The following is a 14920-nucleotide window of genomic DNA, read 5'->3' on the forward strand; positions in this document are numbered from 1 at the left end:
GTTGATTGCCCATCTCCTGCATGCCATAACTATAACTTGTTTCACCACAGCTAGGCCAGCCAAACACCCCACCCCCATGTGCCATGGCTGAGGACTTCCCCACCTCAGTCAGGATAACTAAGCACCTCATCCTTACACAACATAACCAGGTTACTGAATACCCTACCCCCCACACTGCTTCAGCCAGATTGGCTGAGTGCCCAGGCCCTGCATAATGCAGATGCATGTCCTGCCCCAGCCTATGGGTTTGCAAAGCCCACACAGGGGATGCCTTTTTAGGTCCTGACTAGTGACCAGAGGAGAATGTATTTCTGTGTTCTATGGGTCTGAATCAATTGAAGAAACAGTCTTTGGCAGGCTACCACCCCCCACGGCACCGTACAGACAGTAGATTGAAACACACCCTTAGTCTTTCTATGAAAAAGGCCTATTTTCTTGTCCTGGAGCTTAGTCCTGAAGGACAAGTTTCAGATTTGTAACATACTCAGAGGATACAGAGGCACACCCAGTGAACATGACATGGTCCGGGAGACACCACATTAGAGCCTTCCCTTGGCCTCATCACAAGTCACTGAAAAGAGTTTATATACACATCTAAAGCCACAATTTTTGCAACTGTCACTTAGAGACACCTTCAAATCCCCTGGTAGAGAAGTCAGTAGGGTTTATGATTGCAGACCCCCTGGAATGCATACATTTACATATCTTAAAAGCTGCTGCTTAAAAAATCTGTCTTACAATTAGCCTGAAACTAGGCACTGATATCTCTCCCTTTGAAATGCTGGCAGGTTTTGGCACACCCTCAACAACTGGGACCTATCAAAAACAAATCAGGCTACTAGACAATCACAAAGGTCTGGGAAACAACCATAAGCTAGAGCAAGTTTCACCTCCTATACAAGGCCATTCATTCAAGACTGGGAGAGGTAACTGTTTTGCCTAATACACAGGAACACAGATAGTCAAGCAAAATGAGGAGACAGAGGGATATATTTCAAATAAAAGAACAAGATGAAACTTCAGAAAAATACCTTAATAAAATAGGTAAGTAATCTACCTAATAAAGAGTTCAAAGTTGTGGTAATTAACAATGCTCACCAAACTCAGGAAAAAAAAAAATGGATGAACTCAGTGAGAACTTTAAAAAAGAGAAAGAAAATATAAGAAAGCATCAACCAAAAATTATAGAGCTGAAGAATACAATAACAACTGAAAAATACACCAGAGGGGTTCAACAGCAGACTAGACAAAGTAAAATAATGGATCAGTGACCTGGAAGACAGGGCAGTAGAAAGCAATCAGAGCAGCAAAATGAAAAGGAGAATGAAAAAAAGTGAAGATATCTTAAGGGACCTATGAGACCTCATCAAGTGAGATAACATCCACATTATAGGGGTCACAGAAGAATAAAGGGGTAGAAAACTTAAAGAAATAATGAATAGAAACTTCCCTAACCTGGGAAATGAAACAGATATGTAGCCCCCAGAAGCAAAGAGAATTCCAAATAAGATGAACCCAAAAAGATCCACACCAAAAAAAAAAAAAAAAAAAAAAAACACACCAAGACACATTATAATTAAAATGTTAAAAGTTAAAGAGAGAATCTTAACAGCAACAAAAGAAAGATGGCTATTTACATACAAGAGAACCCCCAAAAAACAAACAGCAGATTTTCAGTATAAACTTTGCAAACCAGAAGTGACTGGCATGATATATTAAACTTGCTGAAAGGAAAAAAAAAAAAGAAAAAAAACTTCCAACCACCTGGCAAGGTTACAATCAAAATTGAAGAAGAGATAGAGTTTTCCAGACAAGAAAAACTAAAGGAGTTTATCACAACTAAACCAACCTTACCAAAGATGTTAAAAGGACTTCTTTAAGCTTAAAAGAAAGGCGGTAACTAGTGACTAGAAAACATATGAAAGTAAAAATCTCATTGATAAATGAAAATATACAGGAAAGGTACTGGATTGACTACTTGTAAAGTTAATATGAAGGTTAAAAGACAAAAATGGTAAAATTAACCAAAACTGTCATAATTAGTTAAGGGATAAATGAAATAAAAAGATGTAAAATATAACATCAAAAAAAGAACATGGGGGGGCAGTAAAATGTAGTGTTTAGAATGCATTCAAGCTTAAGATGTTATCAACTTAAAGTAGACTATTATATATACTATGATGTATGTGAACATCATAGTAACCACAGAGCAAAGCTTTGCACAAATTACAATGAGAAAAGAATCTAAACATAACACTAAAGAAAATCACCGAACCATAAGGGAAGGGAACAAGAGAAGAAGACAGTAATAGAGAGGAACTACAAAAACAGCCAGAAAACAGTAAGTACAGTGCAATAAGTACATACCTATAAATAATCAATTTAAATGCAAGTGAACTAAATTCTCTACTTAAAACACATAGAGTGGCTGAATTAAAAAAAAAAAAAAAAGACCCATCTTTATGTTGTCAACAAGAAGTTCATTTTAGATGTAAGGACACACAGTCTGAAAATGAAAGGATGGAAAAACATACTCCACGCAAATGGAAATGAGAAGAAAGCTGGTGTAGCCATACTTATATCAGATAAAATACACTTTAAAACAATGACTATGGGGTGCTTGGGTGGCTCAGTTGGTTAAGCATCTTATCCTTGATTTGGCTCAGGTCATGATCTTAAGGTTGTGAGCCTGAAACCCACGAGACTCTGTGCTGGGCATGTAGCCTGCTTAAGATTCTCTCTCTGCCTCCTCCCCCTCTCTGTCTCCCTCTCTAAAAAAATGACTATAATGAAAGACAAAGAAGGGAATTATGTAATGATAAAGGGGTCAATCCAATAAGAAGATATACATATGTAAATATTGCTGCACCCATAATAGGATCACTAAAATATGTATAGCAAATATTAACAGAATTAAAGGGAGAAAATTGACAGCAATAAAATAATAGTAGGTAACTATATAGTACCCCACTTACATCAATGGATAGACCATCCAGACAGAAAATCAATAAGCATCTGCCTCAAATGATACAGTAGACCAGATGGACTTAAGAGATATAAACAGAATATTCCATCCAAAACAGCAAAATACATATTCTTCTATAGTGCATATGGAATATTCTCCAGGATAGACCATTATCATGATAATTAAAAAATTAAAAGATTAAAAAATTTAATTTAAATTTAATTTAATTAAAAAATTAAAAAATTAAAAGACCATCATTGATAATTAAAAAATTATCAATAAATTTAATAAGATTGAAATCACATCAAGCAAGTTTTCTGACCAAAATGGTATGAAATTAGAAATCAATTTCAAGAAGAAAACTGGGGGAAAAAAAAAGAAGAAAACTGGAAAAATCACAAATATGAGGAGACTAAACAACATACTACTGAACAACCAATGAGACAATAAAAAATTAAAAAAAAAGTCAAAACATATCTGGAGACAAATGAAAATAAAAACACAAGAGTCCAAAATCTACGGGATGCATCAAAAAACAGTTTTAAGAGAGAAGTTTCAGGGCACCTGGGTGGCTCAGTTGGTTAAGGGTCTGCCTTCTGCTCAGGTCATGATCCTGGTCCTGGGATCCAGCCCTGCATTGGGCTCCCTGCTCAGCAGGGAGTCTGCTTGTCCCTCTCCCTCTGCCCCTCCCTCCTTGCTTGTGCTGTCTCTCTGTCTCTCTCTCTCAAATAAATAAATAAAATCCTTAAAAAAAGAGAAGTTTCTAGTGATACAAATCTACCTCAAGAAACAAGAAAAATCTTAAATAGTCTAACTGTACACCTAAAGGAAATAGAAAAAGAAGAACAAATGAAGGCCCAAGTTAATTAAAGGAAGGAAATAATAAGGATCAGAGTGAAAATAAAGATAGAGACTACAAAGACAATAGAAAGGATCAATGAAACTAAGAGCTGGTTCTTCAAAAAGATAAAACTCACAAACCTTTAGCTAGACTCACCAAAAACAAAAAACAAAAAACCACAATAGTGAGATCTCAGATAAATAAAATCAGAAAAGAGAAGCTACAACTGATACCACAGAAATACAAATAAAGAGTATACTACAATTATATGCCTACAAATTGAACAACCTAGAAGAAATGGATAAATTTGTAGAAACATACAATAAGATTGAATCATGAAGAAACAAATTATTAATACAACAACTAGGAGAGGAGGCTGGTTTGTGGGTCTCATGAAAGGTGGTTGGTCTAAGGATCCGGGGAGGAGAGTAGCTAGTTTGGGATCTCTGGGAGAAGTGGCTGGTTTAGGAGTTCCAGTGCTGCTAGGAAGTGGCTAATTATGACCCTCCCTTCTCCTTCAGTGGAAGTGACTAAATATCTCAAGGAACTGGCAATCTCCTAGATTCCCACTCATTTTCAGTGGCTCAGAAGAGGTACCTCAAATGGAGATTTCTGGGGTGGTGGCTGAGCAACCCCTGGCTAGCAGTTGTGACCCTAGTCCCAGATAATTTGGGGTTCCAAGGAATGGAAAAACCAAATCACATTTGGATTGGGAGAGAAGTATGCAGGCTTCGTGCAGCCATTGGAGTTTGTTTGAGGATCCACCTCAGCAACTGTGCACATGGAGTCTCAGGAAGTAGAATCCAAGGAGCCCCCAACATCCACAGACACTGTATGTTACCCCTGCCCTTCACTCCACACCTTAAAGGGCTCAAAAGCCAGAAGTGAATGACAGTGTCTACAGTCATGACTTCAAAGACAAGGGAAGCAAAATAAATAAATAAATAAGTAAATAAACAAACAAGTGGAACTATATCTAACTAAAATATTTCTGCACAGTGAAGGAAACCATCAACAGAATGAAAAGGAAACTTACTTAATGGGACAAGATATTTGCAAATCATATATCTGATATGTATCCAAAATATATAAAAAATCATACAACTCAAAAACAGAAAAAAACAGGAGGGCTGTGCGGCCCCATCCTGTTGGCACCGTCATGGCAGGTTTGCTGAAGAAGACCACCGGCCTTGTAGGATTGGCTGTATGTGAGAGTCCATATAAAAGTCTAAGAATATTACACACAAAGATTCTTGATGTTCTTGAGCAAATTCCTAAAAACGCAGCATATAGAAAGTATACAGAACAGATTACAGATGAGAAGCTGGTTGTATGGTTAAAGCAGAACCAGATGTTAAGAAATTAGAAGACCAACTTCAGGGTGGCCAACTAGAAGAGGTGATTCTTCAGGCTGAAAATGAACTAAGTCTGGCCAGAAAAATGTTACAGTGGAAACCATGGGAGCCTTTAGTGGAAGAGCCTCCTGCCAACCAATGGAAGTGGCCAATATAATCATCATTGAATGACTAGCGTGTTCATGGGAAACGGATGTAATTAAATGTTCTGTTATATTAAAAATGTTTCTATATTATTGGTATAATCAAGAAAACTAATACAGAGCATATTTAGGACACTTCTTAAAATTGATGACTATGGTAATAGGGACTTGTGAATCCATTTTTGATATGCAAAGCATTTATTTAAGCTATCTTAAAGATTTTGTTGTTGTTGGGTTTTTTGTTTGTTTGTTTGTTTGTTTAGTTTTGTTTTGTTTACAGAGAGGTTGTGGAAAGATTTGAAAGTTAATTGGAAAAATTCCTATGGATTTTCAATGTAGAAACCATAACCCAAATGTGAAGTATTTATAGTGGTATCTTCAACACATCATTTAATGATTTCTATCCTGAAAAAAAAAACAGGAAAGATACTTAATTATTATTGTTTAGACAAATTTATAGGTCACTAAAGTGAAGTAGTAAGAGTAAAAACCATCAAGTTATAGTTGTACAGTTGAGGAAATTGATTTGGTATTTGAAAGAAAAATTTCTTTCTTGAAAGAAAAAATTTCTCATAGTGGTAGTTGGAAAACTTTTCCATTTGTCTCATTTAAAGAAGTTAACTTTCTGTTCTTAGCCTTTAGTTTTCTTGATCACCCAAAATATATCAGGATAGAGATAGAATTTATGTAAAAGGAAAGACATCAAGAGTTCCTAAGTTTTTCATAGGCTTATATTCAGAACATCTTACTCATACATGGGTTGTAACTTCAAAGTGGAATCACTAGGTAGTTTTCACTAAGTTTCCAATATGAGTGCAGTTGGGTATCAAACCCAAGATAAGTACTAATTCAAGGAAAGAAGCAGTTGGCATAAATTACTTTTCACGTGTCCTCACCCTTTCACCCTAGACCCTATCATTTCTAAATACTTAAATTTAGTATTTTTTAACTTCAAAGATAGTACTTTTGTGTGTGTTTGTACACATATGTTTTTGTGTCTTTTGCTATCCTTTGTGGCAAAGTAGAATCATTCAGAATTTTCAGAAAGAGAAAATTATATTTTTTTCTGATATATTTCTCCCCTTACAGAGCTGTAAATTGAATGGTAAATAAATATTAAATGAAAAAAAAAAAAAAAAAAAAACAACCAAATTTTAAAAATGGGCAAAAGATCTAGATATGTTTTGTTTTGTTTTTAAAGCAGACATACAGATGACCAACAGTCATACAAAACCATGCTCAATATCACTAGTTACCAGAGAAATGCAAATCAAAACCACAAAGAGTTATCACATCACACCTATTAGAAGGGTTACTATCAAAAAGACAAAAAATAGGAAGTGTTGGAAAAGATGTGAAGAAAAGGAAATCCTCAGACATTGTTGGTGGGAATGTAAAGTGGTGCAGCCACTATAGAAAATGGTATGTAGATACATCTAAAAATTAAAAATAGAATTACCATATGAGCAAGCTCTTCCATTACTATTTATCCAAAAAACTTATATAAAAATACTAATTCAAAAAGATATATACATTCCTATGTTCATTGCGGCATTGTTTACAATAACCAAGATATAGAAACAACCTAAGTGTCTCTCAATGGATGAATGGATAAAGATATGATACACAAGACACACACATACACACACATGCACACACACACAATGGAATACTACTCAGCCATAAAAATAGAAGGAAATTGGGGTGCCTGGGTGGCACAGTTGGTTAAGTGTTGGACCCTGGGTTTTGGCTCAGATCATGATCTTATGGTCCTCAGATGGAGCCCTGCATCAGGCTCTGTGTTCAGCATGGAATCTGCTTGAGATTCTCTCTCCCTATCCCTCCGCCCCTCCTGCTCATGATCTCTCTCAAATCAATCAATAAATCAATCATTAAAAAAAGAAAGAAATCTTGCTATTTGCAAAAACATGAATTAACCTTGAGTGTATTAAGCTTGGTGAAGTAATTCAAACAAGAAAAACAAATATAGTATGATTTCACTTATATGTGGAATCTAAAAAAACAAAACAAATGAACAAAACAAAATAAAAACAAGTTCAAAGATATAGAGAGCAGATTGGTGGTTACAGAAGGGAAGGGGGTTGGGGAGTCAGCAAAATGGGTGAATAAGTTCAACTGCTTGATGAGGGATGGTAACTAGACTTATGGTGGTGATCACTTTGCAATGTATGCAAATATTAAATTATAATGTTGTACACCTGAAACTTATGTAATGTTATATACAAATTTATGTCAATAAAAAGAATAATGAAGTTCTGTGCACTGTTTCCACAAGATCTTTGTCATCTAAATTGATTTCTACAACAGGGAATAGTGGAAATATCGAAGTATATCACAACTCTCCCAAATTTAAATGGCCCTGACAGTTATATCATATTAAAAAAATCCAATATAAAATAAATTGACCTTCAGATTATTTTTAAGTAGTAAACTGAAAAATTTTCTTTCTTTTTTAGGGTTGTGATTCAAGTGAATGTATTTTATTTTTAAATTCAAGGATAATTAACATACTGAATATATATTTTTAAATATAATTTATAAATATAATTATGTATATATAAATATAAAATGAATATATATATCACAACTTTGTACATTCATCTGTTGATAAACACTTAGGTTTTTCTATGTTTTGGCTATAGTAAATAATGCTGCTATAAACATGCAGATGCAGATATCTCTTCAGTGATATCTATAGACAGTGGCTATAACTATTTACAATCCTAGCAGTAGTGCCAAGGGTTTCCTTTTCTCCACATCCTTGCCAGCATTTGTTATCTCTTGTCTTTGGATGAAAGCCATTCTGATAGGTGTGAGGTTTTAGCTCATTGCAGTTTTGATTGGCATTTCCTTAGTGATTAGTGAGTGACCTTGAGCATTTTTTCAAGCACCTGTTGGCAATGAGTACATCTTCATTGTTAAAATGTCTATTCAGGGTCTTTCCCATTTTCAATTGGATTATTTATTTATTCTGCTTTTGGGTTGTATGAGTTCTTTATATATTTTGGATATTAACCCATTGTCAGATATATGGTTTGCAATTTCTTTTCCCATTCCATAGGTTTTCTTTTCATTTTGTTGATTATTTCTTTTGTGCTATTATGTTATTTTATTTCTTTTTTATCATTTTGTTTTATTTTATTATATTTCATCATGATGAGTGTACTCTTTAATCCCCATCATGTATTCTGTGCATTCCCCCCACCCACACTCCTCTGGTAACCATCAGTTTGTTCTCCATACTTAAGAGTCTGTTTCTTGCTTTCTCCCTCTTTTTCTTTTTCCTTTGCTTGTTTGTTTTGTTTAAATTCCACATATGAGTGAGATCATATGATATTTGTCTTACCTGACTGACATATTTATCTTAGCATTATACACTTTAGGTTCACACATGCTGTTGCAAATGTCATTCTATTTTATGCCTGAATAATATTCCATTGTATACATATACCACATCTTCTTTATCCATTCATCTTTAGATGAAGAGATCATGTAATGACCTGCAGTGCAGTGTCCCCTGTTTACCAGAACCTGGCACTTTACGGGTGTCACTTATGTGTGTTGCATTCGCTCTGCTCTTGCAGCTGAGGTGATTTTTCCTTAAGTCTTATCATCTGCAGTGGATCTCTTCACCTGCTGTAGGCAGTTTTTAGTCCCTCTAGTGTTAATGACCAGTCTGGGGCAACCTTGGGCTTGAACTGAGTCATACCAGGTATTTGCCAGAGATAGAGTAGCATCAAACTGCAAGACACTTTCCCTGTGTTGTCCCCTCTGAAGCTTTTTATTTTTTTGGTAGGTGGGGCCTGCAATCAGACCAGCTGTCTACCAGCAGCCCACTGCTGGGGTCACAGTCCAACTAGTACATATAGTTATCTTTCCCTCTCCTCAGGGCGGGAATCCCAGTCTAAGAGAATTCCCCTTTCTCCGCACTCTCGCCAATATCTGTTGTTTCTTGAGTTGTTAATTTTAGCCATTCTGACTGGTTTGAGGTGGTATCTCATTGTGGTGTTGATTTGTATTTCCCTGATGATGAGTGATGTGGGGTATTTTTTTCATGTGTCTGTTGGCCACTTGTATGTCTTCTCAGAGAAATGTCTGTTCATGTCTTCTGCCCATTTCTTGACTGGATTTTTTTTTGTTTTTTTTGGGGGGGGGTGTTGAGTTTGATAAGTTTTTAGAGATTTAGGATACTATCCCTTTATTTGATAAGACATGGAGTCTTGTTTGTTGGGAGACTTTTGATTACTGATTCAATTTCTTTCCTGATTATAGGTCTGTTCAGGTTTTCTATTTCTTCCTGTTTCGAGTTCGATAGTTTATATGTTTCTAAGAATGCATCCATTTCTTCCAGATTGTCTAATTCATTGGCATATACTTGCTCATAATATTCTCTAGTAATTGTATTTCTTTTGTGTTGGTCATGACCTTTCATGATTTTATTTATTTGGTCATTTCTCTTTTCTTTTTGATAAGTCTGGCTAGGGGTTTATCAATCTTATTAATTCTTTAAAGAACCAGCTCCTAGTTTCATTGACCTGTTCTGTGTTTTTTTTTTTTATTTCTATATCATTGATTTCTGCTCTAATCTTTATTATTTCTCTTCTCCTGCTGAATATAGTCTTTATTTGCTGTTTTTTTTTTTCCAGCTCCTTTTGGTGAAAGGTTATACCATGCATATTTTCATACCACAATGCTTTAATACTTGAAGTTAACTACAAGAAAAAATTTGGAAGGACCACAAATACATGGATGTTAAAGACATCCTACTAAAGAATGAATAGGTCAACCAGGAAATTAAGAAGAATTAAAAATATACATGGAAGCAAATGAAAATGAAAATAGGACAGTTCAGAACTTTTGGGATGCAGTAAAGGTGGTCCTAAGAAGTAAATACATTGCAATACAGGCCTTTCTCAAGAAACAAGAAAAGTTTGAAATATACATGGTTTATTTTCAGTGACTTAAACATACAGCTGTGTCCATTTGCTTCTACCACTACATTTACAAAATCTTATCTTATAATGAAAGAATTTAGTACTTGAAAGACGTTTTATACACAGTGTAAGTTCAAAGAGTTAAGCACAGGGCTATATAGATATGCTTCCATGCATTCCTTACAAACACTTCTCAATTTTTCCCAAGTTTTTGTTTAAATTCCAGTTAGTTAACATAAAGTGTAATATTAGTTTCAGGTGTAGAATTTAGTCATTCATCACTTACATACAACAAGTGCTCATCACAAGTGCTCTCCTTAATACCCATCAACTATTTAACAGATCCCCCAGCCCATCTCCCCTCCAGTTTGTTCTCTATTTAAGAGTGTGTTTACTGGTTTACCTCTCCTTTTTCTTTTCCCTTATGTTCATCTGCTTTGTTTATTTAAATTCCATATATGAGTGAAATCATATGGTATTTGTCTTTCTCTAACTAAATTATTTCATTTAGCATAATGTTCTCTAGCTCCAACTAAGTCCTTGTAAATGGTAAGTTTTCATTCCTTTTATGGCTGAGTAACATTCCATTGTATATATATCACTTCTTTATCCATTCAACAGTTGAATGACACTAGGCTCTTTCCATAATTTGACTATTGTTGATAATGGTGCTATAAACTTTGGGGTGCATGTATCCCTTCAAATCACTATTTTTGTATCCTTTGGTAAAAATCTAGTAGTGTATGGCTGGATTACACAGCAGTTCTATTTTTAACTTTTTGAAGAACCTCCATACTGTTTTCCAGAGTGGTTGCAACAGTTTGCATTCCCACCAACAATGTAAAATGCTTCCCCTGTCTCCGCATCCTTGCTAATACCTGTTATTTCTTGTGTTGTTCATTTTAGCCATTCTGACTGGTAGGAAGTGCTATGTCATTGTAGTTTTGAATTGTATTTCCTTGATGAAGTGTCATGTTGAACATCCTGTCATGTGTCTGTTAGCCATCTGTATTTCTTCTTTGGAAAAATGTCTATTCATGTCTTCTGCCCACATTTTATCTGGATTATTTATTTTGGGGGGTGTTAATTTTTATAAGTTCTTTATATATTTTTGATACTACTCTTTATCATATATGTCATTTACAAATATCTTTTCCCATTCCAAAGATTGCCTTTTAGTTTTGTTGATTGTTTCCTTTGCTATGCCGAAGCTTTTTATTCTGATCAAGTTCCAATATTTTATTTTTGTTTTAGTTTCCCTTACCTCCAGAGACATATCTAGTAAGATATTGCTACAGTTGATGTCAAAGAGGTTATTGCTTATATTTTCCTTTAGGATTTTGATGGTTCCCTGTCTCACATTTAGGTCTTTTATACATTTTGAATTTATTTTTTGTATGGAGTAAGAAAGTGGTCCAGTTTCATTCTTTTGCATGTTGCTGTCCAGGGTTCCCAACACCATTTGTTGACAGACTTTTTTCTATTGCATATTCTTTCTTGCTTTGTCAAAGAGTAGTTAACCATACAGTTGTGTGTCCATTTCTGGGTTTTCTATTCTGTTCCATTGTTCTGTGTGTCTGTTTTTCTGCCAGTACCATAACCCATACTGTCTTGATCACTACAACTTTTTTTTAAGATTTTATTTATTTATTTGAGAGAGAGAGAGTGAGAGAGATTGAGGTGGGAGGAGAGGTGGAGGAAGAAGTAGACTTCCCACTGAGCAGGGAGCCTGATGTGGGACACCAGCCCAGGACCCTGGGATCATGACCTGAGCTGAAGGCAGACACTTAGCCAACTGAGCCACCCAGGTGCCCAAACACTACGGCTTTGTAATATAACTTGAAGTCCAGAATTGTGATGCCTCCAGCTTTGCTTTTCCTTTTCAAGATTGATTTGTCTATTTGGGGTCTTTTGTGCTTTCATATAATTTTGGGGATTGTTTGTTTTAACTCTGTGAAAACTGTTGTGGCATTTTGCATTGTGGTCTAAAAATATGCCTGGTATGATCTAAATCTCTTTATACTTCTTAAGACTTGATTTGTGACCTAGTATGTGATCTATTTTGGAGAATGTCCCACGTGCACTTGAGAAGAATGTGTATTCTGTTGCTTTAGGATGAAATGTTCTGAACATATCTGTTAAGTCCACTTGGTATATTGTCTCATTCAAAGCTATTGTTTCCTTGTTGATTTTCTGCTTAGATGATCTGTCCATTGATATAAGTGGGGTGTTAAAGTCCTCTGTTACTATTGTATTATTATAAATGAATTCTTTTATGTTTGTTATTAATTGTTTTATATATTTGTCTGTTCCCTTGTTGGGAGCATACATATTTACAATTGTTAGATCTTCTTGTTCTATAGTCCTCTTTATTATGATATAGTGTCCTTCTTCATCGCTTGTTACAATCTTTGACTTAAGATCTAGTTTGTCTGATATAATTATGGCTACTCTGGCTTTCTTTTGATGTCCATTAGCATGATGGATGGTTTTTCATCCCTTCACTTTCAATTTGGAGGTGTCTTCAGCTCTAAAATGATTTTTTGTAGGTAGCATATAGATGGGTCTTGTCTTTTATCCATTCTGACACCCTATATCTTTTGATTGGAGCCTTTAGTCCATTTATATTCATAGTAATTGATAGATATGTAGTTAGTGCCATTTTATTATTTGTTTTGTCATTGTTTTTGGAGGCTTTCTGTTCCTTTCTAGTCTTTGTAGCTTTTGGTCACTCCTTCCCACTCAAAAGGTCCCCTTTAATATTTCTTGCAGGGCTGGTTTAGTGGTCATGAACTGCTTTAGTTTTTGTTTGTCTGGGAAACTCTATCTCTCTTTCTGTTCTGAATAATAGTCTTGATGGTTACAGTAATCTTGCTGCAGATTTTTCCCATGTTGCACATTGAATATATCATGCCACTCTCTTCTGGGCTGCCCACTTTATGTGGAGAGATCTGCTGTTAAATTTATGGGTCTTCCCTTGTAAGTTAGGGACTTCTTTTGTCTTACTGTAGTTAGGATTTTTTTCTTTATCACTATATTTTCCAAATTTAACTACAGTATGTCTTTATATTGGCCTGATTTTGATGGGACTACTCTGTGCCTCCTAGAGGATGTCTGTTTCCTTCCCCAGATTAGGGAAGTTTTCAACTATTATTTCCTCATTTGAACCTTCTGCACCCTTTTCTCTTTCTCTTATTCTGGGACTCCTGTGATACAAATGTTATTATGTCTGATGGAATCACTGATTTCCCTAAGTCTACTCTCAAGATCCATCATTTTTTCTTTCTCTCTTTTGTGACTTTATCTCCTTCTTTTGTGGGGGGGGAGGGATTCCTCTCTCTTGGCATTTGTCTACATCTTTGCCTCCTTCTCTGTGTTAGAAAAGCCAAAGCTCCTGAGAGTAATGGCTTTATGAAGAAGAAGTCGTAGAGTGTCCAGAGACTGGGGCTTCAGGGAGTGTTTCTGGTGTGTGCTGTGTGCACTCTGCTGCTGTGTTTTAGCTGCTCTATCCCTCAGGTCAGTTGTCTGCAGAGGCTTTCCTTGCCTGTAGTGGGCAGTGTTGGGACCTTGGCCAAAGTGTGGTGAATTTTAACTAAGTGTGCTCTTTTTCTGCTTTTTAAATGAGACCTGATGCTACTGCCACTAGAATTGATGCCTTGCTGAACTCTGGTCGGTGGTTGTGGTGCATGTGGACCTTTCTGCTGGTCTTTTGGGGAAGGGGTCTGCTATGCTTGTCCTTAGGCACACTTATCCAAGTAAAGTAGTAATAGCAGAGCACAGGGGGGTGGGAACTGATGTAAGCAGATTAAGCAGCCGGCAATGTTGCTGTGCTGTTTACTGAAGTTGGATTTTGCTGAGTGGTTGGGGAGGGAAATGGTGCCAGCCAACTCCTTTGTCCCAGGAGAAGGTTCTTCATTCTTGCTCTCAGGGAAGCACTCCCAGAAGAATAAATAATTTCCTCTTTTGTGTCCCAGGAAGTTTTCAGATCACTGTTTTCACGCTGTCTGTCTCTGGGTTACTTGCCTGCCTGGAGCAGCACAGTGCATTTTGTGCCTTATCCCAGCCAAGCCTACTGACTTTTAAAACTCCAAACTTTAAGATTGTACTGTGGCTGTGGTCTGTGCTTTTCCGGGGTGGGGGGGGGGGGTTGCTGTGCTGGGACAAACGCATGTTTGACCAGGAAGGGCAGTTTTGTCAGAGCACAGAGGCATGGGATTCAGAGCAAAGCAGACTAGGCAGCCAGTGTCCTGGTTAGCCTCCCTTAGCAAGGTTCTCAGTGCCTATGCTTAAGGGCAGGGAAGGGAAATGGTGTCCACTGGTTATTTTGTCCCCTGAGAGGTGTCTCTGCAAATGCCACTTTTCACAGATGTACTCCAAGAAGAGCAGTCTCTTCCCATGTGCCTTAGGCAATCCTCAGATCATGGTGTCTGTCCTGGGGTTGCTTGCTTGTTTTCTTTCTAGGAGTAGAGCAGCACCCTCAGGGCTCTATCCCAGCCAAGCCTGCTAATCTCTAAAACTCCATGCTTTGAGCCCCCACTGGTTGCAAAAACTCAGGAATTTCAGCCCTTCTCATTTTCTTAACCAGTGGTTTTGGGGAAGTGTTCCCCTTGTTCACTTCACTATCTTTTGTCTTTCTCTGCAACCAGGGTTCCCTCTAAAGC

At 36.4% G+C, this 14920-nt stretch overlaps 1 long non-coding RNA gene and 1 pseudogene across 1 annotated transcript in view; both read left to right on the forward strand.

The window, feature by feature from the left end:
• The window catches only part of LOC118026084, a 35923-nt gene extending 34915 nt beyond the window's left edge, over window positions 1-1008 (forward strand). The window contains exon 4 of the long non-coding RNA XR_004683459.1: window positions 789-1008. This is a non-coding gene — a long non-coding RNA (uncharacterized LOC118026084). The remainder of the gene's footprint in view (window positions 1-788) is intronic.
• Window positions 1009-4965: 3957 nt separating this feature from the next.
• On the forward strand, window positions 4966-5598 carry LOC118026083 (annotated as a pseudogene).
• The last annotated feature ends 9322 nt before the right edge of the window (window positions 5599-14920 follow it).

The sequence above is a fragment of the Mirounga leonina genome, unplaced genomic scaffold (genome assembly GCF_011800145.1).
Source record: "Mirounga leonina isolate KUSES-001 unplaced genomic scaffold, KU_Mleo_1.0 Mir_204, whole genome shotgun sequence".
Lineage (NCBI taxonomy): Eukaryota > Metazoa > Chordata > Mammalia > Carnivora > Phocidae > Mirounga > Mirounga leonina.